The 18,007-nt window shown below is 42.2% G+C and overlaps 1 protein-coding gene across 5 annotated transcripts in view; it reads right to left on the bottom strand.

Moving 5' to 3' along the window:
• NRXN1 (neurexin 1) overlaps nt 1-18,007 on the bottom strand; it is a 1,562,703-nt gene that overhangs the window by 409,297 nt on the left and 1,135,399 nt on the right. The gene's annotated exons all lie outside the window — the stretch shown is intronic.

Raw genomic sequence — 18,007 nt, 5'->3', positions numbered from 1 at the left:
CATGCCAGTACTATTAGGAAAGCAACATCCTGCGGATCCAACTGAAATGGCCTTCGCCAACTCATCTTGATTGGTTCTTCCACTGCTGCTCAGCCAGTCAATGCAGTGCTGGATAAACTAACCACAGCCATCACATTGGTTCATCCAGCTCTGTATTGATTGGCCGAAACACATATAAGGAGGGACGTGTTCAGACTTCTTCCTGAATACAATAAGCCATATACAGGGATTGAAAATCCTGCAGTCATTGCCACCACTCATGCCAGTACTATTTGGAAAAGCAATGTCCTGCAGATCCAACTGAAATGGCCTTCGCCAACTCATCCAAAGAGATACGAGCAGAGAAGACTAAAACCTACAGTAACTTTTAATCTACCTCTCAATACACAACACATAACTCAGCATGATACATGCTTAAACTATTCCTGTTCATGTATATGCTAAAGCTACATTGTTTTTCTTGGGTTCTAAAACAAGCCCACATAGCATGAATAGGAAGAGATTGTATGGACCGAGGCTTCTCAAGATGTTCCTACTGGAAGCTGACTAACATGGTGATGTCTGAGATTCACCACCAGTTGAAGTCCAGGCAAGTTCTGTTTAAAGCGACACTCCCGGTGTATAGAAACTAGGATGGCTGCAGCGCTACTCTAGCTACTTGATGTACACTGTGCATCTGTAGTCTAAGACACTGCTTGCTGCACTGACTGGCCAGTGCTGCTTAGGTGAACAGCACTAGTTAATCAAAGCAAGTGTAGGCACTTTTAAATGCAATGATTAATGCTAAAATTGCTGAAAGACTGAACGAATTGACAACATTTTTGCATACAATTACACATAAGATGATGGCTTGAATCATCTCTTTTTCCCTCATTAGGTAAAGTAAACTCAGTATTATTTGTTTGCTTGGGTGGGTGGGTGATTATGGGAGGAATTATCTGGACAGCAGGATTTCATTGGGCGTGAGTAAACAATGTACTCATTGTGTATGAAAGGCAAACAAACACTTCCCCCTGAAATCGGCAAGCCGCTCAAAAGACAGGATGAATTTCATTCAAATAGAATGAATTTTGAGCAGGTTGATGATGGTTTTTATGTGGGCTAAAAACCAGCGGCAAATTACAAGCGAACAAATATTGCACGACTGCCTGCGTTTACACGTAATGATTATTACTCACTTTTCGCCATTTGAACGAATTTTTAGCAATAATCGTGGCCTCTAGGGCCTTTAGACTGATGATGCATGCTAATGCACAGTGTGCTGCAGGCAGTCAGAGAAGCTGGTATTGCCATCCTTGTTTCTCCAGGCCCAGAGGGTCAATCTAACTTGAAGGTGTTGTACCTTATAGACTTTTATCATCTAACACAAAAAGACCCCCAACGATCCTGAGAACAGATGTCCTCTTTTCCCTATCCTCCTCACTGTGGGCTCATTATACCCCCTGCAATGTGGAGGAGACTTTAATGGAACTGTGGCTGCATATTCATGATGCAGCTTCATTCATTCATTCATTGCAATCGTGCAGATGAAGATAGTCGTGCGCTCTGTACTTGGTTGTTTCCCTCATTACCACTGCAATGAATGGAGCGGTGGCCACCGATGTGCAGCTGGTGCTCCATTTGACCTGATGACACTGCCGGTGGGAGATGCCACATCCCATTGACTACAAAAGTGGGACATGGGACCCTTGTTCTTGGAATCGGTGGGGGGTCTCAATGCAAAGACCCCCACTGATCAGACTGTTATCACCTAACTTAGATGAAAAACCTACACCAGCTAGGAACTGAAATAGGTTTTTAAGTATAATCTATGCCAGCTAGTAAAGGTGATGGGACAAATACGAGCATGCCCCCTAAAACCGGTGCATGCGCAAAAATTGTGACTTTTGGATTCCAGAATTCTGGGATCCAAAGAATAATAAATAAGCCCCAACATCTTCTTTTAAATTTACGCCGTCAATAATTGTTTGTTTAATACTACTTTAAAGAACTCTATAAATGTAACTTGAAAAGTGAATATTTTAGGGAGAAAGCTTAAACAAAATGAACCAGTCACTGAACAAATTAAATAAATGAGTTTAATCAACTGAGGATTAACACCTAATTATAGTCATTATGTGAAATATCCAAACGTCTACTGTATGCTGAAAGGACACATGCTACACTACAATGCATCACTATGTATTATTTATCCTGGCCTCTGCAAGCTATTCTATTGTTAATAGATGAAAATATTGCCTAGAAGAAATAAAAAAATAGAAAAAAAAATGTATCTTTGAAGTGGAAGGAAATTTTGTGCTCATAGAGAGGGCTAATATGGCCATTCAATTAATTTCAGTTGATATCTTATAAGGCTAGGGCTATACTGTAAAAAGGGGGCACACTCTACGTCTAGAGGAAAGAAGGTTTCTACATCAACATAGAAAGGGGTTCTTTACTGTAAAAGCAGTGAGACCATGGAACTCTGAGGACGTGTTGATGGTGAACTTGCTAAAAGACTTCAAGAAGGGCCAGGATGTCTTTCTTGACTGTAACAATATCACATGCTATAGTCCATGTTACATATCATAGTCAGTGAATTTTTAAGAAGGATCCGTGATCCAATATTTATTCTGATTGCCAGATTAGAGTTGAAAAGGACTTTTTTCCCCAAAAAATGAGAAAAATTGGCTTCTACCTCATTGGGGTTTTTGCCTTCTTCTGGATCAAGATTGGGGGGTAATAGGCTGAGCTAGCCTTACACACTGTGTTACTATGTTACACAACCATAAATCTCAGACTAGTTGATTACCAAAAAATGTGCAATATTTGTCTATAAATTGCTGTAAAGTGACTATTTTAGAGATGCTATTTAACTGTTAAATCCCCCCACAAAATTGCAGACATGTCGCAAGTAAGTGACAGCTCCATGCGTTTTACGTTATTGTCTATGGTAGAAATGCCACATGTGAAATGTGACCCTGAACCAAAAATTCAGCAGGTTTGGATTTCTTGCAACAGGCGTTTCACAGTCGCGAGGGGTTGCATGTCGGGTTGTGACCACATTGACAATCATTAGTTGTAGTGTACTAGTTAGAGATGAGCGAACCTACTCATTTCGAGTAATTACTCGATCGAGCACCGCGATTTTTGAGTACTTCCGTACTCGGGTGAAAAGATTCGGGGGGCGCCGGTGGGCGGGGGGAGGCGTGGCGGAGCAGGGGGTAGCAGCGGGGAACAGGGGGGAGCCCTCTCTCTCTCCCTCTTCCCCCCACTCCCCGCTGCAACCCCCCACTCACCCACGGCGCCCCCCGAATCTTTTCGCCCGAGTACGGAAGTACTCGAAAATCGCGGCGCTCGGGCGAAAAAGGGGCGTGACCGAGTACGCTCGCCCATCTCTAGTCCTAATGTGACATTGTGATCTTCATGTTAGTGATACAATTTGCTGTGTAATACTAGCCTAATGCTTAATTTCTTCTATGGTAATGTTGTTGAGAAATTGAACACTTACTGTCAGATTCTACCATTGATTGGTAGCCCTTTTAAAGTATATATACACCTTTGCACTCCATGTCTTTTTCGAAATAAAGACTTTCTTACTGGTGTTCATTAAAAAGTTCTTCTTCTTTGATTGAGGCACTGCAGACTGGAGGACTGACATCTTAGCAGACAAACTATGTTAGTTTAAAGTCTAAACTGATAAATTGTATTGCAGCTCTTCCCCTAGCCAGCTCCCCTGTTGTGAAGATCCATTCATTGCCTTTCCACTGAGCTATTACAGAGGGCTGTATGATGGTGCACGGGGATGGTTGAGGAAATCAAAAGGACAGAGAGCATAGAAAACTACTATTACAAAGGGCTGTAATTCATTCTGAGTAAATTTTATGCTCTTAGCAGCAGGGAGGGAAAACAGTACTAGCAGATAATCAGAGAGAGGATGAGAGATAGCTGTGTAGTATTGAGTGGGCGTGGTTATGCTACACGGCTTCTGGAAGAGCTGAGCTTGTGCTGATGAGACCAGCTCATTAGTGCTGGGAATTCCCATGACCCAGAAACTTTAATATAGGAGAACCTGCAAAAGCAGATATGAGGCTTTTTAAAAGCATGAGAAGGGAAACTCAATGGGGAAACAACTGTTAAGTGCATCATTTTATTTCTGCAGGGACTTAGTAAGATTTGCACAAAATGTATTGATTTTTGATGCACACACGTTTGCATAGCCTTTAAACAAAAATGGGTTGTCCAAGGTGGTCAACCCTTAAATACAAATGTTGCAAACCTTAACCTAACATTTAACATATTATGATACAGTAATTACCTACAATGTACTTCAATGCTGTAAATCGAGTAATCAGAATACACCTGATAATAATGTCTACATCTGTGCCAAGCACGGTATATCATTGCTTACAATATATTCCCAGTCTTTATAGTAGAAAGCTATACATTAATCCTGGGATTGTAACTATTCAGAATGATGTATTTTCGTCCAATGGAACTAATATAAAGTTGTCTTCTAACTATGAAAAAGTTTTCATAAAATGACTAGTATAATAGATATTAAAAAAACTGGAAAAGAAAAATCAATGCTCGATCTTTATTCATTTTGCATGTGATTTATTACTGCTTAATTTGTTATTGTTTACAAATGTTTCTTTACAGTAAAAAAAAATCATTTCCTGCAAATTAGTGACCACATGAATAATTACTCTCTCGCTAGAATGTTTTCCCATCAATATTATCACCTACAGGGATTCTATAATACATGCACTGAAAATAATAACTCATATCCTCATATCTGAAAGCTATTATTGATACACTTATAATACATCTAAATCTATGCTTGTCAGAAAGACAATGTCTCTAATAGGAGGACATGCTGAGTCACTGACAAACAATATCCAATATCACGAGTCAAATTGTTTCAGTTGATGTTCGAGTCAATGAAAGTTATTGAGAGATCTGAGATGTGAAGCTCAATATTGAGTAAACATGGGGGTCTATTGTTACCTAATTTCTGAATACACGTGTCACATTGCCGACAGTGCTGTGACGTCCTGATTACAAGTGCTGGTACGGGTTTGATGTCCCAACATCAGCTCCGGAATATGTGATGCACCGGCTAGTGTATGCATGGTCTCATTTATTGCTGGCCACCGGAGATGAACATCTTCCTTCGTTTCTAGCCCAGCTGATAGGTTGGCTGGGCTATATTCTCATTTTCACAATTCCAAGTATTCGGCCATTCTAGTCAACAATATTCCATAAAATAATAAGCTAAAACTACCTGTTCTGTAAAAAAAAAAAAGCTTTCCAGCAGCATTATCACCATGCACAGGATTACAATGAAAGATAGCACCTATATGTAGATAATACCGGTTCCGCCATTCACAAAAAATGAGGGTAACAGCTCACCTCCTCCCCCTCTCTGCATAATGACCTCTACACAGTTCACAGAGCATGCCTAGAATAGTCCCCCATGGAAATCAGTGGGTGTCCCCTGTCCATTGTGTCTTTGACCCAAAAGGCTGCTTCAAAGCATATATCTAAATGGTGATAACTGTAGTTCAGACAAGATGGCAATTTCTATAGTCTTGTACAGAAAGTATCATTTAAAAAATGTAAATGAGAAAATTAAAACAAATTTTAAAAATGTAGATGATACATTCCCTTCAAAAATCTGTACTTTGGCTGTAAATGATGTATATATTTTAAGCTCTTTTGGGCAGGGTCTTTCTTAAAACTGTTGTCCTTCTTCTAGTTGTTTTGCTGCTGGGAGCAGACAACTCCTTACATTATGCTGTGGCCCAAATTGGTAGTGTAAGGTAGCTAAGTCCTTATGAACTGAATGGGACCCAGCCTGCAATACTAACATGGGCCACTATGCAATGTACAGAGCTGTCTGCTTCCTGCAGCAAAACTCTAGAAGTGGGACAAGAGTTGTTCCATGGAAAGAACTTATCACCTATTCATGGGTTAGGCAATTAGTATCTAATCAGTAAGGGTCCTTCCACTTGGACCACCACCGATCATAAGAACTGAGGTCTCGAGTGTTCTCAAATAAATAGAACGGTAGTAATGCATGCACAATACTACTCTATTCATTTCTACAGAACTTCCAGAGATAGCAGAGTGGTTGTACTCAGTGATCTAGATGAATGAAATCAGTGCAAATATTGTTGCAATCTATGGCTAATGACAAAATCATAATAGTAATTGACCAGTATAAGACAGGGTGCAGATTCTCTGTGTGATCAGGTTGTGTCTGAGACACTTGGACACAACTCGCATCTTTTCTTGTGCTATCCGATTTACACATCAGCATGTCGAATTTCATGTCCATGACATTGACAAGAATAGGTTATTCATAAGTTTTTTTATGTAAACCACCGGTCAGTGTGAAAAATTGCATCAATCTGAGTAGCCCCTTAGGCTATAATGGAGCGGTGTGGGCAAGTGAATTAACACAGACACCACATGACCCTAAATACGCTAGGTGTCTGGGCCTAAGGAGCAGAAATAATTGAGTTGCTAGTATAGAAACAGGAAATATTATTCAATGTTTCATTCCATACTGGAATTCAAGTTTCCAAGTTGTGATTGAGAGTTTCTTCTTTTTTAGGCTGCTTTCACATGGGCGACAAAATTGTAAGATTTTGCCGTGATACATGCGAGAAAATGCATGTATGTGAACCTCATGCTTTCCACTGAGTTCCTTCACATTAGCGCTATTTTCTCTGATGCTATCTTGAAAAAAAATCACGGCATGCTCTAGGTTGCCGCTATTTGCAATTTTTTTGTAGCCCATGCTTTCCTATGGAGCCTTTTTTGCATCGCAACACAAAAAATCCCATTTTTGTGTAAGGTGATACGACTTTAGCATTAGAAAATAAGCCACTCCATGTTCTCCAAAAAAAATAGTAATACTTACCTAAAAGGCTTGGTCCGGGTCCCCCCACTGCTCTCCAAAGCTCCGCTGGGTGTCCTGCAGTCCTCGTTCACCCAGAAAAGATCACTTCCTGGTTGCGCGATTCATTCATCTCCCCACCAGGAAGCGATGGCTGTGATTGGTTCATCCAGCATTGCTCAGCCAATCAATGCAGTACTCAATAAACCAATGCAATGGTTGTGATTGGTTGATCCAGTGCTGCATTAATTGGCTGAGCAGCGGCTGAACAACCAATGAACAGCCAGAGTATCATGGAGGCTGGACTTTTAACTCGGCCAATCAATACCGCTAATTCATAAATCCAGCTCCACAACACGCTGGCTGTTGATAGGTTCTTCACAGGCAGCAATAATTTCTGATTTTCCACCAGAAAATGCATCACTGTTGCTACAAAATTGCTGCGATTTTGTAGCGCCAATTTCGCTGTCACCCCTATGAAAGAGGTCTTAACCCTTTCCAATCCAATTTCTATCCTGGTTTTCCTAGGAGGCTTACTCTTTTTCTGCCCTTACACAACGGCGCTATATGCTGGCTAAAACCAGTACTGCATGAGCTGACACGTTGGATAGGCTTCAACAGCAGAAAGGCTGGCAATATACAGTAAGAGAACCCAGACGGATGTTTTCCAACATCGGAGCTGTGCGGCCTTAAATCATAATGTCTTAAGACATCAGACAGTGGATTGGAAAGGGTTAAGTACACCGCTAGCAGTTTTTTTCTTTTAGAGTTTTTGTGCAGGTGTATCATTTATCCAGCTTGCGGCATAATTTTCAACCATCCAGAAATGGAAGTGACTGGAGGACCCTGATGTGTGAAGTCACTAATGAATAAGTGTTTGGAGAAGCTAAGTGTGACTGTGTTAATGACACGGCATAGGTCTCGCAACATATTGTCAGAGAATTGCAATTTCTAAATTTACATTGGAAGGAATTAAACTTTGTAAAAGTAGACCTAGTTCAGTCAACTATGGCGTCCGATGGGAATATTGGCTACACAGGAATAGACTGTGCATCCACAAATGAGTACAAGCAGATTTAACAAGACCTTATTAACACTCCCATTCCTGCGGGACCTTGGTGGCAATAGACAGTACAATTATTTTGTTTACATTGCATCAATGCATTCTGGTTAGCCGCTGCACATTAGAATGACCTCTCGCAAATGAGACTACACTATAATGCTCCGAAATAAAAAGTCTAATTTATCAAACATGTCGAAGCTTTAATGACATTTAGAAACTATTAAATTATTTTTCAAGGTAGCTTCTTGTGAGCTCTGAAGTCAATAGAAGGCACATTTCTCAATCCCTCACTCTTAATTACAACAAAAGGGACCAGCTCCGTTGCTTCGATTTCTAAGGCTACAAGAAATGAACACAAAAGGCTCAAAATCCAATTTACTTTATGCAGCCTGGTTATAAAGTCATTTATTTTTGGAAGACAGTTTGATATATTACCATTGTTAGACAACATTTGTTTATACTATGTTTTTGCTTTTTTTTTTATTTGTACTTTTTAATGAAAGGTTAGAATATTCTATGCGTGGGAAAAGCAATAATTAAACAGTGTGACTCTAGGTTAATACATTTCTTATTCAACCAGGATTTGCCATCGTCTTAATCTGAGTTTTCTATTCAATTTTGTGGGCCGAAAGCTATGAAATATGTACAGAACAGCTATTAGGATGGGTTCCCAAAGGATGAAAATCCCACGGAAATTGCGTGGCTTGGCCGCACCGAGAGATTTCCATGGGACAGACACAGATTCAAAACGCACAGCATTTCGCCATGGGTTTTGAAGCGGTTCAGCCGCCGGCATTCCGTTGCAGCTTTTCTCTATTGAATGACAGCTGAGAGCTGCCTCTGATTGGTCCCTGCGCTCAGCCAATCAGAGGCAGCACTCACTCACCCATTCATGAATGGGTGAGTGAGAGCTGCCTCTGATTGGTGACACTGTGACCAATCAGAGGCAGCTCATTCAGCAGGCGGGGATTTTAAATCCCCGGCTGCTGAATACTACACAGAGCAGTTCAGGAGAACTGCCGGCCGGCCGCGGCTGAACTCCGGCTGCAGGGACAAGGTGAGTATATATATATTTTTTATTTTATCACATTTTTGGATGTTTTTCAGGGAAGGGCTTATATTTTTAAGCCCTTCCCGAAAATTCATCCCGCGCTCGCCGGCAGCCCATTGCTTTCAATGGAGCCGGCTGTATTGCCAACTCCATTGAATTTCAATGGGTTGGACAGCGCTCCTTTGATCGGGCCTGTTTCGCCAAAAACGCTGCTAGCTGCAGATTTTCTGCCGAATCGTCGGCCCGCTTATGCGATTTGCGGATGCGCATCCGTCATGCGATCTGCAAATCGCGGCAAAAAACGGTCGTCTGACCGAGGCCTAACAGGGACAATATGAAATTAGAAAATAGGGTCTTCTTTTTTTGTCTCCCACAAAGGCTGTATTTACACGGCAGATATTCTGGTGCGAGTTTTGCACATTACAAGATGCCCATAACTCACAAGCAAATGGACCTCATTATTTGCAATGGGTGGTTTTTCTCTCTTACCAAAAGTTTACGGCATGTTCTATTCAAGGCCGCAGAAATCTTGCTTCCAATAGGTGAGAAAAAAATCACATTGCATTCACATTGTGCTCGCATGTATAAGTGAGTTTCATACAAGTGCAATTTTTACGTTTTCAAATTGAAAATACATGCAATTTTCTTAAGTGTGAAAAACATGCGTGAAAATCACACGTTCAGCAAAGCGATTTTCAGCAAAATCGCAGAGATGGAAGCGTGATATGGGTCAGAGTTTCTATGCTCCCACCGAGACAACGTCTCTTTCATGGAAAGCCTTGCATATCTCAGCAAGACAATGCTAAACCCCATACTGCATCCATCACAACAGTACTGCCTTGCAGAAGAAGAGTTCCGGTGCTGAACGGGGCGCCTGAGGTCTAGACTTTTTGCCAATAGAAAACTTTTGGCGCATTACGAAACAAAAAGACGACCCGGAACTGTTGCGCAGCTAGGATCCTACATCAGCCAAGAACAGAACAACATTCCTCTCCCCAAACTCCTGCAATTGGTCTCCTCACTTTCCAGACGTTTATAGACTGTTGTAAAAAGAAGAGGAGAAGCTACGCAATAGTAGACACGGCTCCGGCGCAACTTTTGTGAGATGTGTTGCTTCCCTCAATTTCTAAATGAGGTATTTTTTTTAATGAAATGGAAAACTTCTGATTAGAGATGAGCGAGTATACTCGCTAAAGGCAATTGCTTGAGCGAGCATTGCCTTTAGCGAGTACCTGCCCGCTCGAGACCAAAGGTTCGGGTGCCGGCGGCGGGCAGGGAGCTGCGGGGGAGAGCAGGGCGGAACGGAGGGGAGATCTCTCTCTCCCTCTCTCCCCCCCCCCGCTCCCTCCTGCTGACTGCCGCTACTCACCGCTCCCCTGCGCCGCCACCCGAACCTTTGGTCTCGAGCGGGCAGGTACTCGCTAAAGGCAATGCTCGCTCGAGCACTTGCCTTTAGCGAGTATACTCGCTCATCTCTACTTCTGATATATGTTCCATTCTGAATAAAATCTGGTTATATAAGAATTCCAGATCATTGCATTCTTTTTTTTCTTTACATTTTACAGTGTCCAAACTTTTGGGGAATTTGTTTTGTAATTATATTATTATATTTAGTGATTATTATTACTACATAACAATAATAAGCCAAATCAACTAATACATATAAGGCCGCATGCACACAGCCACATCAGATTCCGTCTGCGAGATCTCACAGCAAAATCCGACCCTGTGTCAGCCAGTGACCCACACGTACCTGTCTCGGATGTACTACAGATGTTCTGGGTGGCACACCACCGCACATGCTCAGTGCAGAGCATGACATGGATCTGCGGCAATTACAAAATTGACATTTCGGAATCACCATGGGAGGGACAGTTGCAATGGAAGCGAGTCTTGCACAAAAATAGAGCATGCTGCGATTCTTCCTCCACGAGCGGAAATCACAAGTCAATTCCGCTAGTGTGCGTGGAGAATCATTTTAGATTGCCTGCTATGGACGGACATTGCTGCGGAATTCGCGGTGGGCGTCTGGCCGTGAATTCTGCAGCAAAAATCCGTCCGTGTGCATTGGGCCTAATACGGGAGAAAGAGAAGGAAAACAAGGAGACGGTGAAGAAGAAGAAATATGCCAATATCAATACTGTAGCTTAGAGTAATGGCATGGATGGAGCAGACTTTGTATTCTTTCTCTTGACAAAGTAAGCTTAAAAATGTTGAAGAATGAAGATACAAATGGCGCCTCTGTTTTTTTTCGCTTTCTTAATTTGACATGACTAATATCTGCTGATTGTCTCCATAAAAGACGCATTTGAAATAGATGGAAGTCTGCAATATGTCAGCCAGGAAGCTCGTTCTCTACAGTCGGCCCAGTCAAAACAAATCGCCCAAAGAGGAATAAGTGACAGCTCTAAACATATCTGCTCTGGAGCCTACCTCATACATCTGAAGTATGACACGTACAAACTGTGCACCACCTAATATCCTGGTTCCAATATTCACTCAATCTTATGTACGCCGCAGGAAAATACCATTTATTATGCATAGTAAATGAATGGATCTGTATTGTAAAGGTGAAGTCATACGGCAGGAAAGATGACCTGAATAACATGGAAATGTTTAGTAGCTCAACTAAAATGGAAGAGTGGGGTAGTTATCACAATCTCCGGGCTGTAATTCAGAAAAACGCTACCAGAAAATGTAACCTGATGTACCTTTTGGAATATAAATCACAATAGCTACACTTATTGTTATATACACGAGCCATTGACGTGTAGAGCATTGTATATCTTCCTGGAGATAAATCACTCTATCCACATTTATGGTTAAGGAAGAACTGCTGACATATTTATGGGAGCGAAGGGTTGCAGTTCCTTTTCCCATCGGAAACATTGGAAGTGGCTTTGTGAATAATGATTCCTGTTGCATTCCTTCTGTTTTTCTCTGTTTTTCCATTCTCATTGTATATTTCACATCATTACCTAATCCTCTCATCACAATTTAGCTGTTTATGATGTATTAGCATGTCTAAGTTTCTTATTTGCCCCAGATGGTTAAGGGAAGTCTGTTTGCCAAACCCCAGCCTTTACCTATTGAGTGACATGTCCAGTTGCCTTGAGCCACAAACATGAAGAGCGTAGAATGCAACGTGTAACTAGTAGTGATGAGCGAACTTTTCAAAAGTTTGGTACTGCAGATTTACAGAATTTGGTTCAATCTAATTAGTTTGGAACTTCGCCGATGCAAATACACCTAAAATTGGAGTATAATACTGTCTAAGGCCTTAGTCACACGGGCGTTTTATGCCGCGATTTGCGCATGCGTCGGCCGATTTTATAAAACCATTGCTTTGCAATGGTATCGGACACATGAGCGCTTTTTATGCGCTCGTCCGATAAATTATAGAACAGAAATCGCAGATCGCATCTATCTGTGATCTGCGATTCCTATTCTCTTCTCTATATGTGCTCAATGGGGCCGGCGGCAGCAGCGCCGACCCCATTGAGAACATATAGAAGACAAATCATTCTTCTCTGCCACAGCTGTAACAGCTGTGGCAGAGAAGAACGATGTTTGTCCATTGAAAGCAATGGGCTGCCGGCGTGCGCGGGATGAATTGTCGGGAAGGGCTTAAATATATAAGTCCTTCCCTGCAATTCATCCAGAAATGTGTTAAATTAAAAAAAATATATATACTCACCTTGTCCCGGCAGACGGAGTTCAGCACGGCCGGCCTGCAGTGGGTGTGAAGGGGGTGTGAGTCAGAGTTTCCCCTGATTGGCTCAGCGCTGAGTGTGAAAACCGGCCTCTGATTGGTCAGGGCTGTGACCAATCAGAGGCAGATCATTCAGCAGGTGGGGATTTTAAAGCCCCGCCGGCTGAATAGTGCCGAGAAGCAGTTCAGGAGAACTGACAGCGGCCGCGGCTGGACTCCGGCTGCAGCGGAAAGGTGAGTATACAATTTTTTTTCATTTTAACACATTTTAGGATGAATTGCAGGGAAGGGCTTATATATTTAAGCCCTTCCTGACAATTCATCCCGCGCTCGCCCGCAGCGCATTGCTTTCAATGGAGCCGGCTGTATTGCCGGCTCCATTGAATGCAATGCGCTGGACAGCTCCGGCCCGTTTCTAATGAAAAGCGGCTAGGAGCAGATTTTTGGGCCCCGGTCACGCGATTTGCGGATGCGCATCCGTCATGCGATCCGCAAATCGCGGGAAAAAACGCCCGTGTGACTAAGGCCTCATGCAATTTGCGAATGCGCATCCGTCATGCGATCCGCAAATCGCACGAAAAAACTCCCGTCTGACTAAGGCCTAAGAGCCACAAATGCCCTGTATAACACTCTTAGGTCATCTTAGTTGAAGAAAAAGAACAGAAAGAAGAAGAAGAAAAAGAACAGAAAGAAGAAGATGAAGAAGAAGAAGTGTGTTTATGTATTCACTAAATAAGTCAATCATTAAAAATGTGTTCCAATGTCCTTAGTAGTCCCCCCAACACACACACATACTTCCCCGCTCAGCCAGCCTTCTGTCCCTTGTGGATGGCAGTTCCATGCATTAGATCAGCAGTGTAGGTAGGAAGATGGTGGCATGCTGGATAGGAGACCCCAAGAATTTCAGAAAACACCGTTATTTGACAATGCCTTTCTGTGCTTCTTGACAACTTCATCTGGCTATTAACCATTGCCAAATAAAAATGTTTTTGGAAAACAGGGAAGAAAATGGAAAAAAAAAATAACAGGTTAAGTGCCAGATGAAGGTACGGATACACGTAGAAATGTGTTTCCAAATAAAGGTGTTTTGTGCAATTCCTGGGGTCTGCTGTCGAGCTCATCAATTATCTCCAATTTCCCATCCACAATACTGATCTGAGACATGGTGGCTATCTACGGATCCATTTTCGGAAGGGTACTATTTTACTGACAGACGCTATGTGTCGTACAATTGCATAACCACATCAGGTAAGACTATCCTTTGCTTCTATAATCTTGGTCATCGCCATCTGCCTTATAGAGTGCTGTTTTTATTTCCTTTTTAGCCATACATCAGATGGCTGCATACGAAGAGGCATGTGACCAACACATCCCTACACCTCCATTGAAACACAGTGTCACTTTGATCTGTGTACGAAGACGTACTTGACGTTGGTAACAAGTCCACTATGTTTCAAAGGAACAGACATGATGATGTGTTGTCATATGCCTCTCAACATGCAGCTATTTTATGGACAGAAGCGCCTTACAAGGGTTACAGGAGGCTTAGAAAGCCGGGATAGGGGCTTGCCTCTACTATTAAGTCCAAAAATACACATTCCCAGGCATTTTATAAAGAATACCCCAAAAGTGGTCAACCCATTTAAGATTACAATGCTAGAGAAGGCTATTTGAAACAGCTATATAATCTATATATAAGTGAAGTATAATAAATAGATTTGTACCATATATTTTTTAACGCAAAGGCTGATATTGATTTTAGCGCTAGGTGGCTCTAGTTCAAAAATTTTTGACTGCAGAATGTGACAATGTTGAATAGTACTGTTGAAGCTTACAATGCCTTAGATTGTCTTTTCCTTAAATTAGGATAGATGTACTGTAATAGGAAAAAGAAAAATGACAGAAACTATTTCACAGTTGGGGACATCAAAAAAAAACCTAACCAACCAATGGCTACCACCAGAGGCATAACTTGAAGCGGTACTGTAGTATCATGTCACCACTGAAAGCTAGTGGTGGGACAGGTGTTAGCAGGAGTGAACGCCCCTGTCATGCCCCTAGATGCCGATTGGGAGACAAGATGCAGCGGTAACGCCCAGGGGAGCGAGCAGCACACTGTGTATCCCGACACAGTGGCAGCGCTGCAAGGTGGACAGGGACAGTGAGCGTCTGCCACTCACCAGTGTTGTGAGGAGTCCCGGTCGAGCCTCGACACAGTGGCAGTGCTCCAAGGCGGACGGGGAGAGTGAGAGTGAGCAGTGCTCAGAATCCCAGTCGGCCCCTCAGCCCAGGAACCACATCACCGCTGCACAATCTGTTTCTGTGCAGCCGCGCCACTGGCCACACTCTCTGTCTCACTGTGGGAGCCACAGTATCTCCGCCCATGGGCCCCCCAGCTCCGCTGTCAGTGTCCTTGGTGTGGCCGCAGTCACCCTCCATTGCGCCGCTGACACCCGGTCTCGGTCTCCCCCTTCGTCCTCCATCCAGCCGCAGTGTCTTGCACACGGGGTTTTAACAAAGTTGGTGCTATTCCATGAGCCAATGGGAAGCTAGGGGCATGACAAGGGGTGTCTACTGCAGCTAAGGCTGTCAGCCCCTAGCTTCCGGTGGTGACAAGGTACAATAGTACCACTTGGAGCTTCTGAGCCCCAATGCAAAATCTGTAATTGTGCCCCCAACTATAATGCTTTATTCATAGTACTGGACTTACTATATGGAGAAGAGAGGCCTTATGGAGCCCCTAAGGCTGCTGGGCCCGGGTACAACCGCATTCCCTGAATCCCCTATAGTTATGCCCATGGCTACCACAGAAGCCATGATTGTCCATTGCAATTTGAAGAATGTTCTGCTGCAATGTTTCCTTCTGTAAGCAAATCCCACATGCTGTTAATTCTAAAAACAGATCTAATTAGTTTTTAGATATCAAAGACTCTGAATTTCCTTTAAAGGGGATTATGAAAAAGTCTTCAGAAATCATCACAGAGCATGGGGTATAATCCATAGAGACTCCATGTAGTACTTTATATGTAAGAACATTTTTTTCCCTTTTAGTTGTGCATCTCTTGACATATCAACAAACAACCTTGTACATCTGACCCAGCGCAGTTTTCTTTTCAACTGTGCTAAGACATCAAAAACAATCCGGATGCCAATACACACGGGACTGGGACAAATGTGCCAGCTTTTACCTCCAGTTTTTCCAAGTTTGCGCGTTGCCTATGTGATATCACGGGGTAGTATCAGATTTTGGAAAAAGAAATCGCTGCTGAGCGGTTATGCATTATAGATGTCTGGATTGCAGCCCACAGCTCTGTGTATTCTTTGCAGAATGAAATGAGATACCCCAAAGGAAAAAGCTGAACCAAACTGCATCGAAAAATCCAAAGGATCTTCTTCAGTATCCTTTCTTAATGAAACAAAAAACTGCTGCTTTCTAAGCCATAAAGAGAAGCAATTTTTTACTAAGCTTCTAAATAATCCACAAATTAACAGAGGAAAACAATTACTGCCTTCAAATGGAATCATGTTTAATTGTTTCCAAGCGATAATCATATTATTTGGAGAAAATAACTGGAAAAGAAATAAACGGGGTTTCTTATTTGTCTTCTGATTCTTCCGAACACAATATTACACAGTAGATAATTACTAGACTTATTACTAATAATATCACATTCGGAGAATCTAGCATGCTCTGGACAAGAATAGTGCAAGTGGAAATTTCTACTTTTTGGAGGTTCTGACATACTGTAGATGCACAAACAGTCTCTGCTGAACTATCAGGTAGTTCTCTTGCTAATTAGGCATTGCATTACACTATCAAAGTAATAGAACCCCTGAGCAATAATACAAAGTAATATTTATTTCCATAGGTTAATACTTAGTGGGGTTTTCTTTGACCCTAATGACATCAGATACCCTCCGTGGCATACTTTCTACTAAGGGCTCAGTCACACGGGCGCATCGGCACCCTACACAGGCGCCGATGCAGCCGTGTGACGAAGGCCTCACTACAGGAGCAAGACGGCCGTACCTCAAGACGGACGTCTCTCTGCAGCGCTGAAGATAGAACACATGACCGGCAATGAAGCCGATCACATGTTCTTTCTCCCGGCGCTGCAGAGAGACATCCGGCTTGAGGTACGGCCGTCTCCTTCCTGCAGTAACACGGGCGCCGATGCCCCCGTGTGACTAAGCCCTAAAGGCCCACTTACACTGAAAAATGATCGCTCAAAAATCGCTCAAACGACAGCTTGAGTGCAAGTTTTGACTGATCATCTTTGCATAACTCTTAAGTAGCTAATTAGGTACTTAAGAGTTAAATGCAGGCGGTGCGGGACACCACTGGCAGTTTAGAGAACAGCAGTTGCTTTATATATGCAAACAGCTGCTTTGTTCTCAGAGCTTTCAGCTGGTGTCCCGCTGGTGTCCCGCTGAGAAGTCCAAGCAGGATACCAGCTGAAAGAAAGCTATCACCGGCATCCCGCTCAGAACTCAGAGTGCGGCGCTGATAAGAGTCATCACTGACTTTTAGCTTGAACGAATAGTGCACGAAAAGTGCACGATGGCCACACGTTTAGATGCAACGGTTATGGCTCAAGTTATGGCTTTTGAGCGACTTTTAAGCAATAATCGTTGTGTCTAAATGGGCCTTAATGTTTAATACACTTCAGTTAATATTTCCCTACATTCATCCTGCAAATGCCCAGTGAGTTCTCTCAAAGAAGATGCACCAGTCCATTTAGGATGGTGCAAGTAGCATGGCCATTGGGCAGTTGAGCAATGGAATGCTTTTAGAATAAATCCCCTTTCACCAATTTTTTTTTTTTTTACTTCAGAAAGTAATTGGATTTACAAATTTCTTCTATACATATTTGAAGGTATATAATGAGAGATAGGTAGATAGATATGAGATAAATAGATACATAGATAGGAGATAGATATGAGATAGATAGATAGATAGATAGGAGATAGATATGAGATAGATAGATAGATAGATAGATAGATAGATAGATAGATAGATAGATAGATAGATAGATATGAGATAGATAGATGGATAGATGGATAGATAGATAGATAGATAGATAGATAGATAGATAGATAGATAGATAGATAGATATGAGATAGATAGATGGATAGATGGATAGATAGATAGATAGGTAGATAGATATGAGATAAATAGATACATAGATAGGAGATAGATATGAGATAGATAGATAGATAGATAGATAGATAGATAGATAGATATGAGATAGATAGATAGATAGATAGATAGATAGATAGATAGATAGATACATA

Source organism: Eleutherodactylus coqui, chromosome 3 (genome assembly GCF_035609145.1).
Source record: "Eleutherodactylus coqui strain aEleCoq1 chromosome 3, aEleCoq1.hap1, whole genome shotgun sequence".
Taxonomy (NCBI): domain Eukaryota; kingdom Metazoa; phylum Chordata; class Amphibia; order Anura; family Eleutherodactylidae; genus Eleutherodactylus; species Eleutherodactylus coqui.
The sequence above is the reverse complement of the archived record's forward strand: the minus strand, read 5'-3'. Positions and strand labels throughout refer to the sequence as shown.